The sequence below is a fragment of the Molossus molossus genome, unplaced genomic scaffold (assembly GCF_014108415.1).
Source record: "Molossus molossus isolate mMolMol1 unplaced genomic scaffold, mMolMol1.p scaffold_m16_p_1, whole genome shotgun sequence".
In the NCBI taxonomy this organism is placed as follows: domain Eukaryota; kingdom Metazoa; phylum Chordata; class Mammalia; order Chiroptera; family Molossidae; genus Molossus; species Molossus molossus.
The window spans coordinates 38,826,940-38,841,759 of NW_023425344.1; the positions used below are offsets into that span (position 1 = coordinate 38,826,940).

The 14,820-nt window shown below is 38.9% G+C and overlaps 1 protein-coding gene across 4 annotated transcripts in view; it reads right to left on the bottom strand.

Moving 5' to 3' along the window:
* CLOCK (clock circadian regulator) overlaps positions 1-13,956 on the bottom strand; it is a 126,428-nt gene extending 112,472 nt beyond the window's left edge. For 3 of the 4 annotated variants that reach the window (XM_036274305.1, XM_036274276.1, XM_036274295.1), the window contains exons 1-2: positions 13,868-13,956; positions 12,585-12,678 (exon numbers count right to left, since the gene is read on the bottom strand). The gene's annotated coding sequence lies outside the window, so the exon portion shown is untranslated. Of the gene's footprint in view, positions 1-12,584; positions 12,679-13,565; positions 13,696-13,867 lie in introns of those variants that run through there. The other variant, XM_036274286.1, reaches the window with a different exon arrangement.
* Positions 13,957-14,820: the final 864 nt, after the last annotated feature.

Consider the following 14,820-nt stretch of genomic DNA (forward strand, 5'->3'; position numbering starts at 1 on the left):
TTGCTACATGAACAGAATAAAGTCCACTACTAAAAGTATGTTAAAAAACTACAAAAGCATTGCTGAGAGAAAGTAAAGGCCTAAATGAATGCAGAGATATATTGTGTTTGAGGATCAAAAGACTCAGAATTGTTAAGATGTCAATTCTCCTTAAAATGACCTATAGTTTCAATACAATCAATCACAATCCCAGCAGCCATTTTTATATAAAGTGACAAGTTAATTTTAAAATTCTTATCAAGTAAAGGTACCTAAAAAAAAATTTTTTTTTTAAAAAGAAGCAAAGTTGGAGAACTTCCACAAGCAGATTTAAAGCTATAGTGATCAAGACATTAAGGTACTGATGTAAAGACAGACATCCAGTTCATTACATAGAATAGAGAGCTCAAAAGAAGACCTACACATATATGATTAACTGATTTTTGACAAAAGTGATAAGGTAATTCAGTGGAGAAAGGATAGTCTTTTCTCAACAAATGGTGCTGAAACAACTATATACTATGTGGGAAAACATATTTTTTTCAAAGAATCGCAACCCTTTCTTAATACCACATGTAAAAATTAATTTGAAATTAATCATAGACTTAAACAAAGAAGTTAAAACTATAATAAAACATAAGAGAAAATCTTTGAAATAGGCAAATATGAAGCATAAAAGAACTGATTAATTGGATTACATGAAAATTAAAAACTTCTTCAAAGACATCATTTAAAAATAGAGAGCCCTGGCCGGGTTGGCTCAGCAGTTAGAGTGTTGGCCTGCGGTCCTGAAAGACCTGGGTTCAGTTCCCGCTAAGGGCACATACCTTGGTTGCCCTGGTTGGGTCAGGTGAGAGGCAGCCACTCAATGTGTCCCTTTCATGTCAATGTTTCTCTCTCTCTCTCTCTCTCTCTCTCTCTCTCTCTCTCTCTCTCTCTCTCCTCTCTCTCCCTCCCACTCTATCTGAACAAAAAAAGGAAAAATGTCCTCGGGTGAGGATAAATAAATAAATAAAAAGAGAGGCCACAGTTTGGGACATAATTTTCACAATTTGAAGAGTTAATAAAGGCCTCATATCAGAATATATTAAAGGAAAAAAACTCACAGCTCAATAAGCAAAAAAACAAAACAATTTATTGGACAAAAGATTTGAGCAGACACTTCACAAAAGGAAATATATAAATGACCAACTTAACAGAAAGATTGATGGTTGCCAGGAGAGAAAGAACTTTTCAGGGTAATAGGAATTTTCTGTATCTTCACTGTGGTAGGGTTTATAAAAATGTGTATGTTTGTTAAAACTCAATCTGTGTATTTATAGAGAGTGAATTTTAACATATATAAATTATACCTTGATATATCTGATTTTTAAAAAGTATAATAGGTTAAAAACTAAAATCCAACTATTTAAAACTTAAGAGAAAAATATTTAATACAAAATAGCTCATGAAAATTGAGTACTCTGTGCAGCTGTTTAAAAATAACAGGGAATTGTCTGCATCCAAGTAGGATAGAATAGTTAGTAGCAGGATAATAATCTTGCTGAGAACTAGAAAAGCTAAATAAATGACAAAAATCACATTTTTTTAAGGCAGCAGAGAGATGTGGAAGCACGGGGAACAAGGAATTCTAAAACTCCAGAGAAGGAGAAATCTTTTAAAGGTGTATAGATGATCTGTGGTTGTCTTTTCCCCTGGGGGGTTATTTCATTGTTATGAGCACAGGTTGGAGACTGAGAACTGAGACTTGGCTTGTACAGAACATTGCTGCTAGGAACCAAGAAGCCTCCGCATAAATTAAGGTGATTGGCTCCCTATTCTATCTCCTTAGAATAAAAGGTAAAACCCTTCTGGCAGAACATACTGGGCAATACTTGCTTTATTTTGTTTTTGTTTTTAATTAACAATGTCTAACATTCAAACACTACAAAGCATAAACAAAACAACCAATCAACTCTACGTAATTGACATTTGTAGAACATTCTACCCAAAAACAATAGCATACATATTCTTTTCAAGTACATATAGAACATTTACCAAGGTGGACCATAATCTGGGCCATAAAACAAATCGCAATAAATTTAAAAGGTTCCAAGTTATATAAAGTATGATCTTTCATCACAGCAGAATGAACTTGAAAATAACAAAAAGATCTCTGGGAAATCCTCGAAATTTTTGAAACTAAATCACACACTTATAAATAATTTATAGGCCAAAGACAACATCAAAAGAGATATAAGAAAGTATTTTGAACTGGATAAAAATAAATATTAAAATTTGCAAGTAATACTTAGAAGAAAGTTCACAGCACAACTATATTGGGGAGAAGGAGGGGGGAGAGTCACAAATTAATTACTTCAGTTTCCACCTTAAGAAATAGAAAAAGAGACCTGGCCAGTTTGGCTCAGCGGTTGGAGCATTGGCCTGCGGACCAGAGTGTCCCGGGTTCAGTTCCCACTAGGGGCACGTACCAAAAAAAATAAAGAAATAGAAAAAGAAAACAAAACCCCAAAGTAAGTTGAAAAAAGGAAATAAAGATCAAAACAGAAACAGCGGAGTTTTCTCAAAAAATTAAAAGTGGAACTGCCTTTTGACCCAGCGATCTCTCTTCTGGAAACATATCCTAAGAATTCTGAAACACGAATCAGAAAGAATATATGCACCCCTTTGTTCATAGCAGGGTTATTTACAATAGCCAAGATCTGAAAATAGCCCAGGTGCCCATCAGTAGATGGATAAAAAAAGCTGTGGTACATTTACACAGCTGTAAAAAGAAGAACCTCTTACCCTTTGCAACAACATGGATGGACCTGCAGATTATTATGCTAATTCAATTAAGCCAGTCAGAGAAAGACAAATACCATATGGATCTCACTTTTATGTAGAATAAAATGAACAAAATAAACTGACAAACTAAACACAACCAGAGGCATAGATACATGGAACAGACTGACAGAGGTCAGAGAGAAGGGGGTTCAGGGGACGAAATAAATAAAGGTGAAGAGATTAGCCAAAGAACATATATTCATAGCCCATGGACACAGACAACAGTGCGGTGATGGCCCCAGGTGGGGGTGCTGGGTGGAAGTGGGCAAGCGGTGGGGGATGGGGTACATCTGTAATAGTGTCAGCAATAAAATAAATAAATAAATAAATAATTCAAAAAGATGGAAGAAGGGGCCTCAAGCCAAGGAATGCACGTGGCCACTAGGAACTAGAAAAGGCAAGAGGGGGAATAAAACATCAAGGCAAAAATAAGTATATAAAAAATAGATTTACTATCTGTTAAACCAAAAGCCAATTCTTTGAGAACCTTAATAAAGTTGATAAATCAGACTGATCAGGGATAAAGAAAACACAAATTACCAATACTAGGGATGATACTGAATCTCTTTAGATTATACAGACACTAGACTCACTATAGATTCTAAAGCTATTTAAAGGATAATAAGAGAATATTACAAGCAACCTTATCAATAAATTCAATTACTTAGATGAAATGGAAAAGTTCCATGAAAAACTTAGCAAACATGTGAAGAGCCAAAACCCTACAACTACATGACCAATAACCAACAGAAAAACAATGTCAGTAAATCAATGATGTAGATATCAAAATTAATAGACAGGCATTTAAATAAATATAATATGTTCAAAAGAATTGGAGTCTATTAAAAATCCATAAAATAGGACTAAATGGATGTTCTAGAACTCAGTTACAATGTACAATTAAAAACACAATAGATATGTTTGGACAAAAGAGAAGAAAATTTTGGTGTACTGGAAAATAGGTCATTAGAAGATACCCAAACTAAAGCATAGGCAGAAAAAAAATTTTAAGACACATGGAACATAATCACTAGCAACTTTTATTTATTTTTTATTTATTTTTTTTTTTTATCCTCACCCGAGGATATTTTTCCATTTTTTTTTTTTGTACAGATAGAGTGGGAGAGAGAGAGAGGAAGAGAGAGAGAGAGAGAAACATCGAAGTGAAGGGACACATCGAGTGGCTGCCTCCCGCACGACCAACCAGGGCCGGGGACAAACTGCAACCGAAGTACGTGCCCTTAGCGGAAACCGAACCCGGGTCTCTCCAGACCACAGGCCGACGCTTTAACCGCTGAGCCAAACTGGCCAGGGCCACTAGCAACTTTTAAAATCAGAATCCATAAAGGAGGAGAAAAGGTACAAGCAATAATTGAAAAGGTAATGAATGACTGAGAACATTCCAAAACTAAAAGACATCAAACTATAGATTCAAAAAGCTGTATTAACATAAAGCAAAATACAAAGAAAAGCACACTACCCTAGCCGGTTTGGGTCAGTGGTTAGACTGTTGGCCCAAAGACCAATGAGTCGCAGGTTCAATTCTGGTCAAGTGCATGTACCTCGGTTGCAGTTCGTCCCTGGCCCTGGTTGGGGTCATGCCGGAGGCAGCCAGTCAATGTGTCTCTCTCACATCGATATTTCTCTCTCTCTCCTCCCACCCTCTATTCTGTCTGAAGGTAATTGGAAAAATAACTTCAGGTGAGGACAAAGAAAAAGAAAAAAACTTAACACATCCTAGTCAAACTACAAAAAAAAAAAGACAAAAGAGAAAGTCTTAAAAGGCACCAAAGAAAAATAAAAGACACTATTCTCAACAAGACTATAAGCTGATATATTACCTTCAATAAGACTGGTAGCTAACTTCAACAGAAAGGCAGAAGACAATGAAACATTTTTAAGATGAAGAAAGATAATAACTAGCAACTTAGAAATCTATACATAGTGAAAATATTATTCAAAAAAGGTGAAATTAAGATATTTTCAGCCCTGGCCGGTTTGGCTCAGCGGTTAGAGTGTCGGCCTGCGGTCCAGAGAGACACGGGTTCGGTTCCCGCTAAGGGCGTGTACCTCGGTTGCGGTTTGTCCCCGGCCCTGGTTGGGTTGTGCAGGTGGCAGCCACTCAATGTGTTCCTTTCACGTCGATGTTTCTCTCTCTCTCTGTCTCTCTCCCTCCTGTCTCCCTCCTGCTCTGTCTGAACAAAAAAATGGAAAAATGTCCTCGGGTGAGGATAAAAAAAATTTTTACAAAAGATATTTTCAAACAAGCAAAAGATGGAAAAATTCACTGTTAGTATTAAAATACATACTAAAGGAAGTTATCCAGAAAGAAGGAAAATAATCCCAGACAGAAATACAGGAAGAGCCCTAGAAAGGGTAAATACAAACAAAAATTGACTATTCAAAACCACACTAATAACGTTTTCTAGAGCTTAAAATATGGATAATTAAAATGCAGAATGATAATAATGCAAAAAGACTGAACTAGGAGTCAGCGTAAAAAAACTGGCATTATTGCCCTGGCCGGTTTGGCTCAGCGGTTAGAGTGTCAGCTCATGGTCCAGAGAGACATAAAAGTAACAAAACAGCCTGACTGGTGTGGCTCAGTGGATTGAGGGTCTTCCCATTGTTTTGGGTTCCATCCCCAGTGGGGGGCATTCAGGAGGCAGCCAATCAATGCATTTCTCTCACATCGATGGTTTGTTGGTTTTTTTTGGTACGTGCCCCTAGCAGGAACCGTACCGGGACTCTCTGGGTCCACATGTGAAGCTCCAACCGCTGAGCCAAACCAGCCAGGGCTCACATCGATGTGTCTCTCTCTCTCTCTCCCTTCTTCTCTCTCTAAAAAGTCAATAAAATTATTTTTTTAAAAAGGTAACAGAAAACAAGGAATAATGACTAACGTTTATTGAACACTTAAGTATGTAATAAAGACTCATTGTTCTAAGTAATTTGCATATATTGTTTAGCTTTAGAGCCCTATATTCTTAATCACTACACCATGGTATAAATATAAGTAATTAAGAACTTGTTAAAGTAGCTTGCTATCTCTATTATTAAGTTTCAGGCAACAAATAATAATGTTTTATTTAGAATAAAACCAGATATTTTAACAATCTTAAATACAATAAATAATAAACATCTAAAAACTTTCTAGTTTCATGACAAAAGAGAAAAAAGTAAAAGGCAGTTACTATCAAAAGTAATATTCATAAAAATATGAGAAAATGTCTAACTTCCAAAAATATAGAAGACACATTAAAACTATTGCATTAAACTTTGAAATCACATCTATCTTCAAAATAGCTTAACATAGTTTTTCTCCCCAGTTTAAATTGGAGGACACAGATACCTAGAAGTTGAATAAAATATCACAGAAATCCTGTATAAGGCTGATGTCAATTCTTTGGATGATACAGGATTCTTTCTTGGTATTTAGATTTTCCTTTTAAGGAAGTGTTTTGGAGCAATCAAAAATCTCTCTATTGAACTTAAACTACTGTAAAAAATGTTATAGCTCAAATTTTAATTGTGTGTGCAGATTGCTTCATAGACTCCTACTCTACTTAGAAGGCTTGTTCAAGAGCACTGCTATCCAAATGATTTATGGTCCCAAAAGGCCAAGTTAATTTAATATAATTCAAAGTAAAACATACTTTAGAAAGAAAATATACCATTATAAAAATCTTGGATTATCATGGGTCATTATTAATTTATTATATGCTATGGCATTTTTTAAAGCACAAGATTTGTTTAATCAGATATTAATATAAATTTAGTATCATTCTAATTTTTTCTGATTGTCCTATTAAAATTTTTTCAAGTATCAACTCTACCTGATTACTAATACTGTCACTTTTAAAAGGGACATCATTAATTATTTTAAAAACAAAAAATTTCAGTGTTCAACAGAAAAAGACCAGTAAATTACACAAAGAATACTACATAGCTATTAAAAATAACCATGTTGTAAAAAAAATATTTACATAAAAAAGTTCAAGGTTCACTGTTAAGTGAATAGAGTACTCTGCACTACAATCATTGCATTATGAGCCCATTTTATAACATTATGTGTCTGTAAGCGTGTATATACTTGTGTAATGGCTAAGCAAAATGCAGGAATAAAATAGAGCAGAAGGTTAACAATAGCATCTCTTTGTGGTGGGATTTTCAATGATATTTCAAAATTGTAATTCATGCTTTTTTGTGTTTTCCCAATTTTCTACCTTAGGGATGCACAATTCTTATAATGGGGGAGAAAAAAGATTAAGAAAGTAAGTATTTACATTAAAGTCATATTTTTTTTAAAGACTTTAATTGATTTTTAGAGAGAGAAACACTGATATAAGAGCAAAACAATGATCAGCTGCCTCCCACACGCTCCCTACTAGGGATCAAGCTAACAACTGGCACATGTGCCCTGACTGGGAATAATGGAACCAGCAACCTTCAGTGTATCGGACAACACCACACCAGCCAGGGCAAAGCCATATTTTAATACAAATGATAAATACTTAGCCTAGACATATGGTTTAACCTTCATTAATACAACCCCATTTCTGGTTTTGTTTTTTAATAAAAAACCTTTAATCATGAATTAACCTATATTTTCATCTTCTAGTATTTTGAGTGAGAATTAAAAATTTAAGTACCTGATTACGTATCTCTTTGAAAGAGATGGGGATTTTTGTCACACTATGACTTTATTAATTCACAAATAAAAATAAAAGATTTCTGCCCGGCCAGTGTGGCTCAGGGTTGAGTGTTAACCCATGCACCAAGAGGCTGTGGTTCAATTCCCTTTCAGGTCACATGCCCAGGTTGTGGGCCAAATCCTCAGTTGGGAGCATGCAGGAGGCAGCCAACTGATGTTCTCTCTCATTGATGTTTCTATCTTTCTCTCCCTCTCCCTTCTTTTCTAAAACTAATAAAGAAAAAAATATATATCTCTTAAAAATAAAAAATTATATTCTAAACAGTATCCTATAAAAGTCAAAAACAACTCATAAACATTTATTTTTTACACCCCCAGACAGACTGCTCAGTTGGTTGGAGCATCATCCCATACACCAAAAGGTTGTTGGTTCAATTCCCAGTGAGGGCACATACCTACGCTGAAGGTTTGATCTCTGTTTGGGGCACATACAGGAGGCAACAGATGGATGTTTATCTCTCACAGCAATGCTTTTGTCTCTCCCTTCCTTCCTCTCTAAAATCAATTAAGAACATCATATCATTGGGTGAGAATTAAAAACATTTTATTTTTTACAAGTGATTTGTTTCTATAGATTTCTAAGTCTTAAAATAATAAGCAGAACTACATCTTTGTGAAATACACACTTAAAACAATAACTCAGAGTTGAAACTATACTTATGAGGATGCATTTAGGTTAATTTAATATTTGCATAATCGAAAACAGAGAAAAACAGGACTATCTTATCCACCTGATTAACACCTAAGAGAACTATAAAAATGATTAACAAATGGTTGTAAAGCAATCTATAAATACTAATGCCATTAAACTAATTATAGTCAATTAGTAAGATTTAATTGCTCTGACACTTAAAAATCTTCTATAAGGCACTGGCCTGTTTGTCTCAGTGGTTAGAGCGTCAGCCCGCAGACCAATGAATTGCAGGTTCAATTACAGTCAAGGGCACGTACCTCAGTTGCGGTTTGTCTCTGGCCCTGGTCGGGTTGTGCGGGAGGCAACCAGTCGATGTGGCTCCATCACATCAATGTTTCTATCTCTCTCTCTCCCTCCCTTCCACTCTATCTGATAATAAGTAGAAAATATCCTCAGGTGAGGAATAAAAATTTTAAAAAATCTTCTATATGTTAATTCATACAAATCCATCTAGAATCTTAGACTCAGAAAAGGAGAAAATGCAACGTTTACTGGTACAATTTCTACAAAAAAACTACACTTAAAAATATTTTTTACTTTAGGTATCTGCAAAGAACTAAAAGGAAATAGACACCAAAAAAGGTAGTTTTGCTATAAATTGGAATGCTCATTGACTTTTTACTATGTTGTTTGCCTTCATAGTTTAAAATATTTAAAATAAAATAAATATTTTATTTGACATAGCAACAGAAGTTAAAATGTGAGGGAGAAATACATTAAATATGTACTTTGACAAAAGGAAATGTGATAGGAAGAAACAATTTACTTTTAATACTAACACTGCCTGACATATTAGATGGTAGACAATAGTTGACTGACAGAATTAACTTCCTAATTTAGTATTTCTAACAACCCTGAAATCTGAGAGAGGCGATATTATAAGTACCAAATAAAGTATCAAATAGCTCTTTCCAGTGGGCCTTAGTAAAATAAATAAATAAATAAACTATCAATTAGTTTCATAAATACCTGCTATAAGGATATAACTTAACTCCTTACTTCCTTACTCCTTAAGAGCTAAGATTTGAGCTTTCAAAATCTGTCCTACCTTCCCATAACTATTTAAAAGGTTGAGAGATATACTCTCTCCAAACCATATGTCTGCAAAAATAAAAAGCTGGAAAATAGTCTCACCCTTACAAATCTTATGTATGTTTGGAATCTATCATATCCTATCTTGTGTTATAATCAATATGTATATGCTCATTTAACCATACTAGATTTCAAACCCACTGAGTGCAGAGTCAATTGTACCCATCTTTCTATGTATCTCAACAACTTAGTAAAGAGTCTTGATTAATACTCTGAACTTTCTGCAGACTCTGTCACCTAAAAAGAATTAAGGCTTGGTAATTAGTTGTAGCTTGGTTTAAAAACAAAATAAAAGCCTCTGAACTATTAGAAAAGTAGTGTTCTCTCTGCAGGGAAAATAGGGGAGGGTATGCACACTAAACTTGTCTGCTCAGTTAAGCACAAACCAGACCAAAAGACCTTTTCCCTTCAAAGGCCAGATTCCTTCCATCCAATTCAACAGTGTCTCTTAGTTAAGGACAGAGTCTGCCTCAGCTCACTTCTGAGGACCTGGAAAGGCTGAAATAATCTAGGGGACTGTCTAGTGGTCTGCAAGTACAGAAGAATAAAATCAAAGTTTAACCTGTGAGCTACGGGCCAGGTGAAAATCCTAGGAGGTAGACTCTAGAACCCTATTAAAGCCATGGAATCTAAGTCCTTTTCCTGAATTCAATCTACAACAAACCTCATACCAGAGTGACCTCAATGCAAACTCTGCAAATGCACCCTAAACTGACTCCTCACAAGTGAAAAGATGTTTTGGTCCTAAGGTGTAAATCATGTCAGTAACTTTCTGACATACTCCAAGTCATTTCCCTGTCCTATGAGTAGTAACAGCCCACAGAAGAGACAAATGGGCAGAGCATATGATCAATCAAGACAATTCAAAACTGAAAAGCCTATGTTTAAAAATGCACAGTAAAAAGATATAAGGGCCCTGGTAGGTGTGGTTCAATTGGTTGGAGCATCATCCCATGCACCAAAACCCTACAAGTTCAATTCTTGGTCAGGATACATGCATAGGTTGTGGGTTCAGTCCCTGGTTGGGGCAGCCAAATGATGTTTCTCTCCCGCATTAATGGTTCTCTCTCTTACTCTCTTCCACTCTCTAAAATCAACGAACATATTTTGGGTGTGGATTTTTAAAAGTTATATATATAAATAGAGAGAGACAATTATATACAAGTGTTAATAGGCCCTGGCCAGTTTGGCTCAGCGGTCAGAGCGTCAGCCCGCGGACCAGGGAGCCCTGGGTTCGGTTCCCACTAAAAACACATACCTCGGTTTCAGTTTGTCCCCGGCGCCAGTTGGGCTTGTGTGGGTGGCAACCACTCTATGTGTCTCTCTCACAGCGATGTTTCTCTCTCTCTCTCTCTTCCTCCCTCTCTCCCTTCAGCTCTATCTGAAGATGAATGCAAATATGTCCTCGACTGAGGATTAAAAAAAAAAATGTTAACAGTAATTATCTCTGGGAAGAGATGTGAGAAGTTGAAATGTAAAAAGGTGGTTTTCACTTATTATACAGGGATGGGCAAGGCAGATGTAAGTTTACAGTTGCTCATATGGAAAAAAATACAAAAATAAATGAATAATAATACAAGAGTAAACCCTGTTTAGCATATTCACCAACTATAAACCTACTTTTGCCCACCCCTATATGTACACCATATTGTTTTAATTTTTCAAGAATATCAATTTATTCTGTAGTTTTAAAATTTGAAATGTTGATTCTATTTTTTCAAAAAGATGAAATAGACTTACATAGAATTCAAAGAAAAATCAATGCCATTTTGGCCACTAAAGACCTACTGATCCAACAGAAATAATACAATTATCCTATTCTATAAAATAAAAAGTAATAGTGGTAAAGAAACAAAAATGCTCATAGCAACTGTTGTCACCCATTGCTCAACATTCACTACTTTGATTATACAATATTAGCCACCAGGGGGAGTGCCCTCCCCCCAAAATTATACCCACTCTAAACACCAACCTTCTTTTCAAATTTAACCTAATATAAAAGGTTAGGCTAGCAGAGCTAAAAAAAAAAAAAAAAAAAATCTTAACACAATGTTTACAATAGTCCACAAGTTATAAAAAATTAGGGGTTTGGGGGGTTTTATTGTAACACCATAATACTCAGTTTTATTTTAATTTTTTATAAGAATTACACACACACAAACACACACACAAAAAGTTACATTTTACTGGGGTTCATGTCTTATTTCCTTAAGAGAAAAAAGTTTCCCAATCTGAAAAGCAAACTGCTGGACAATCAATTATATTATCATTTTAGTGGAGTGCTCATATTTTCCAACTGTTTTCTCATGACAACTATGAAGTTAAAAAAAGTAAAAATAAAATTTTATACAACTTTGACTCCTGAAAAAAGAGGACGGGGACACAAACTATAGTCTGAAAACAGCATAATGCCAAATAAAAATAATGTCATATAGTTTAGCAAAACAAAATATGACTGAACATCTTTAAAAGTTAAATTTTTGACTTCAGCATCTTAAAAACTAATGCATAAATAACCAAATTTATTCTAAATTTTCTTTCAATTTTGGTTCTTTTTCCTAAAAAGTATTAGAAGTCACATTGAAATGGCCAAAATCACCATAAATTAGGGAAGAAAAACAAGCAGACAGACAAAAAACACTGAGCAAATTACTTTGGAAGGCAGGATTTTTGTTTCATCTAGTTTATGAACCTATAACATAGTCACAAGTATTTTTAAATATAGTGTATATCTCATTTCCCACCCTCCGCTCATCAGGCTACTACTTCTCTCTCCCCCACATCCTTATTAGTTTTACAGTATCATCTCAGAATTCCTTTATAGTTAGAAAAGCAAACACAAGTTCATATTCATATTCCACCCCTCCCTTAACACATAGAGTATCATTCACACTGTCCTATACCTTTTTTTTTTTTTCCACTTTCTAACATACTTTGGAGATCTTTCCATGTCAGTACACAGAAAGCTTCCTCATTCTTTTTATCACAGTTGATCATGACTAGTTCTACCACAACTTGCATCATCTTTCTTCAGGCTAACCATTAATTCAGTCAACTACTTAACACCTGAGTTACGTTCCCCCCCCTCCCAACAAGATTTTAAAACAAACCAGATTTGCACGGTTCCCGCGAATAACTTTCAGAAAAAGCAACTCATATCTAAATTACATCCTTTTTAGAATGTCTGTTTTTTAACCAGGCAGAGGAAAAACATTCCACAATTTTCTCCTCTTATCACTTAAAACTACAAATCATAACACAATGTTCAAGTGAAATTACCTTTGTTTTGTGGGGGAAGAACTCGGGGGATCGGTGTAATAGACAAATCAGCAATGACAGTAAAAGTTTCCTTATTTCTTGTGCTTTTCTTTCACTGTAAAAGAAAACACTGATTGTTTTTTCTTTCTAAGCCTTAAAGTCGCAGAGTGTGACATACTAATAACAAGAAACCATCACCTGATTCGGTCTTTCACCTGCCTGGTCAGAGGCCTAGCCTTTTATCTTTAGGGATTCTACTGACTACATCAACAGGACCACTTCTACACCAGCAAAAACACTCAAGACTATAAGCTCTGCGGCGCTACGCATTGGAAATTTCACACCAGGGGCCAGAGCGCCTGGACCAGCTACAGAGACTCCGGCTTCAAAGGGGTTCGAGGAAGGAAGCCCTCGCGCCGTGCCGGGAGCCCTCGAACCCGCACAGTCGCTCCAGCCAGACGGTTGGCGCTGCGCTCCCCAGGGACCGAGCCCGGAACCACGACCACTAACGGAACCAGCCCAAGGGCGGCGACAGCCGCCGCTCGGACTGCGGCGCGCGGGTCGGGCGTCGGGAGGGCGGGGGTTCCTCCCGAGGAGTTGGCCGCCCCGGCGCCCCATTGGGCGCCACTCCAAACGTGCCCAAGTTGTGACAGGAATAAAGTGGGTCACAAGGCCTAGCGGGACCCAAGCAACAGCCCTTTCGGCACCAGGTCTCTGGCTTTCCCAGCTGCTCTGCCGCTGGAATCCGGCCCCAGCCCCCGGGCGCGCACCAAGCCACCCGGCCCCGCCGTGCACCCCAATCCCGCCCCTGCCCCGCAGGTAACCCCAGCTGCCCGAGAGGGCCCCGCAGACAGGGCGGGCCTCCACCCCAACTCCCAGAAAAAGACACGGTACAGCGACAGTCAAAACTTAGGCTTCAGCTCCCGCCTTTCTCTCCCTTGGCCGCCGCCCCCAACCCCACACACGCCGCCCCCCGCTCCCTCCTCTACCCCGCGCCCTCACCGTGTGCCTTGCCGTGGCTCCGGCTTCTTCCCTCCCCCACCCGGGAGTCTGGTTGCGGTGACTCGGAACCACTAACCCTGCAGCGTCCAGGAGACACTGCGGCTCCCAGCACCAGCTGCACAAGGGGCTGTGAGTGGCGCCCCCAACCCACCCCCAATAAATTCACCGCTACTGCCGCCCGCTCCGCCTCCCCCTCCCTTCCCTTCCCCTCCTCCACCGGCACGGGGAACACGCATGCGCCGCCCAGGCAAGCCTACCCGCGGACGTCAGACCCCGGGCCCACTCGTTGGGAAGCCACTCACCGGGAGCGCGCGCCGCGTCGGAGGCCAGATTTCCTCCGTGCTCTCGCTCTCGGGGGTTTCCTCCTTTAAGCCGGTAGCGGCAAACTGTGTCTGTGATTGCGCTCCCTGCTGGCGCATGCGTCGTCAGTGACCCCGCGGGCTCCGATGGCCAGCGCTGGGCGTTCGCCCCTCCCCTCACTCTCCCTTTCCCCAGTGCGTCTCCTTGCGCATGCGACTTGCCCCGTTCGGCATCGCGCGAGGGGATCCCGGGCTGCGGAGGAGACTCCTGTTCCCTTGGGCGGTGTGTTTGCTCGGCCCGCGGCCGCCGCCAGGGAAGGAGGAAAACCGGGATCTTCCTGGCGCCCTCTTCCCCGCACCAGTTACTGGAAAGCCGGGGAGAGGCGGGGCCTGGTCGCTGGAGGGTGCGGCCGGTCAGAGGAGCGTCAGCGTTGGGTCGAGGCGGCTTTGGCTTTCACCCTGGATGCCGGGAGCAAGAAAACGAAGAAAGAGCTTCCTGCCGGATGAAGGATCCAGAGGCCAAAATGGGAACCCTGTGTGCCTTTTAAAAAAAAGAAATCACTGCAAACGTCAGGGAAATCCCGCCCCCCCCCCGCCCCCCCCAGGGGACTCGCGTTTCCTCTTCTGGGGCTGAGAGAGGTGTTTGCAAAGGTGACTGGACTCCTAGAGACACTGCCCTTATCCCTCTCCCCGGGAGCACGGCTTGGGTTGCTTCTTATTGGTGGGGAGACAGGACAGGCGCCCTAGACTGGAGTGAGGCAAAAGGAGGTCAAGATGTGTTCATTTGGAGTTTTTCATTTGGCCTTTAAACCTTAATCCTAACCCTTCCTTGGCCTCTGTTACTTGTTTCCTGATCCCAGGCAGCCCAGGTAGTGCACTTCTTCTACCTCTGTGACTTTCTAAATAAACTTTTGCTTGCATTTGAGACTTGGTCCTGAATTCTTTCTCAGCTAGAA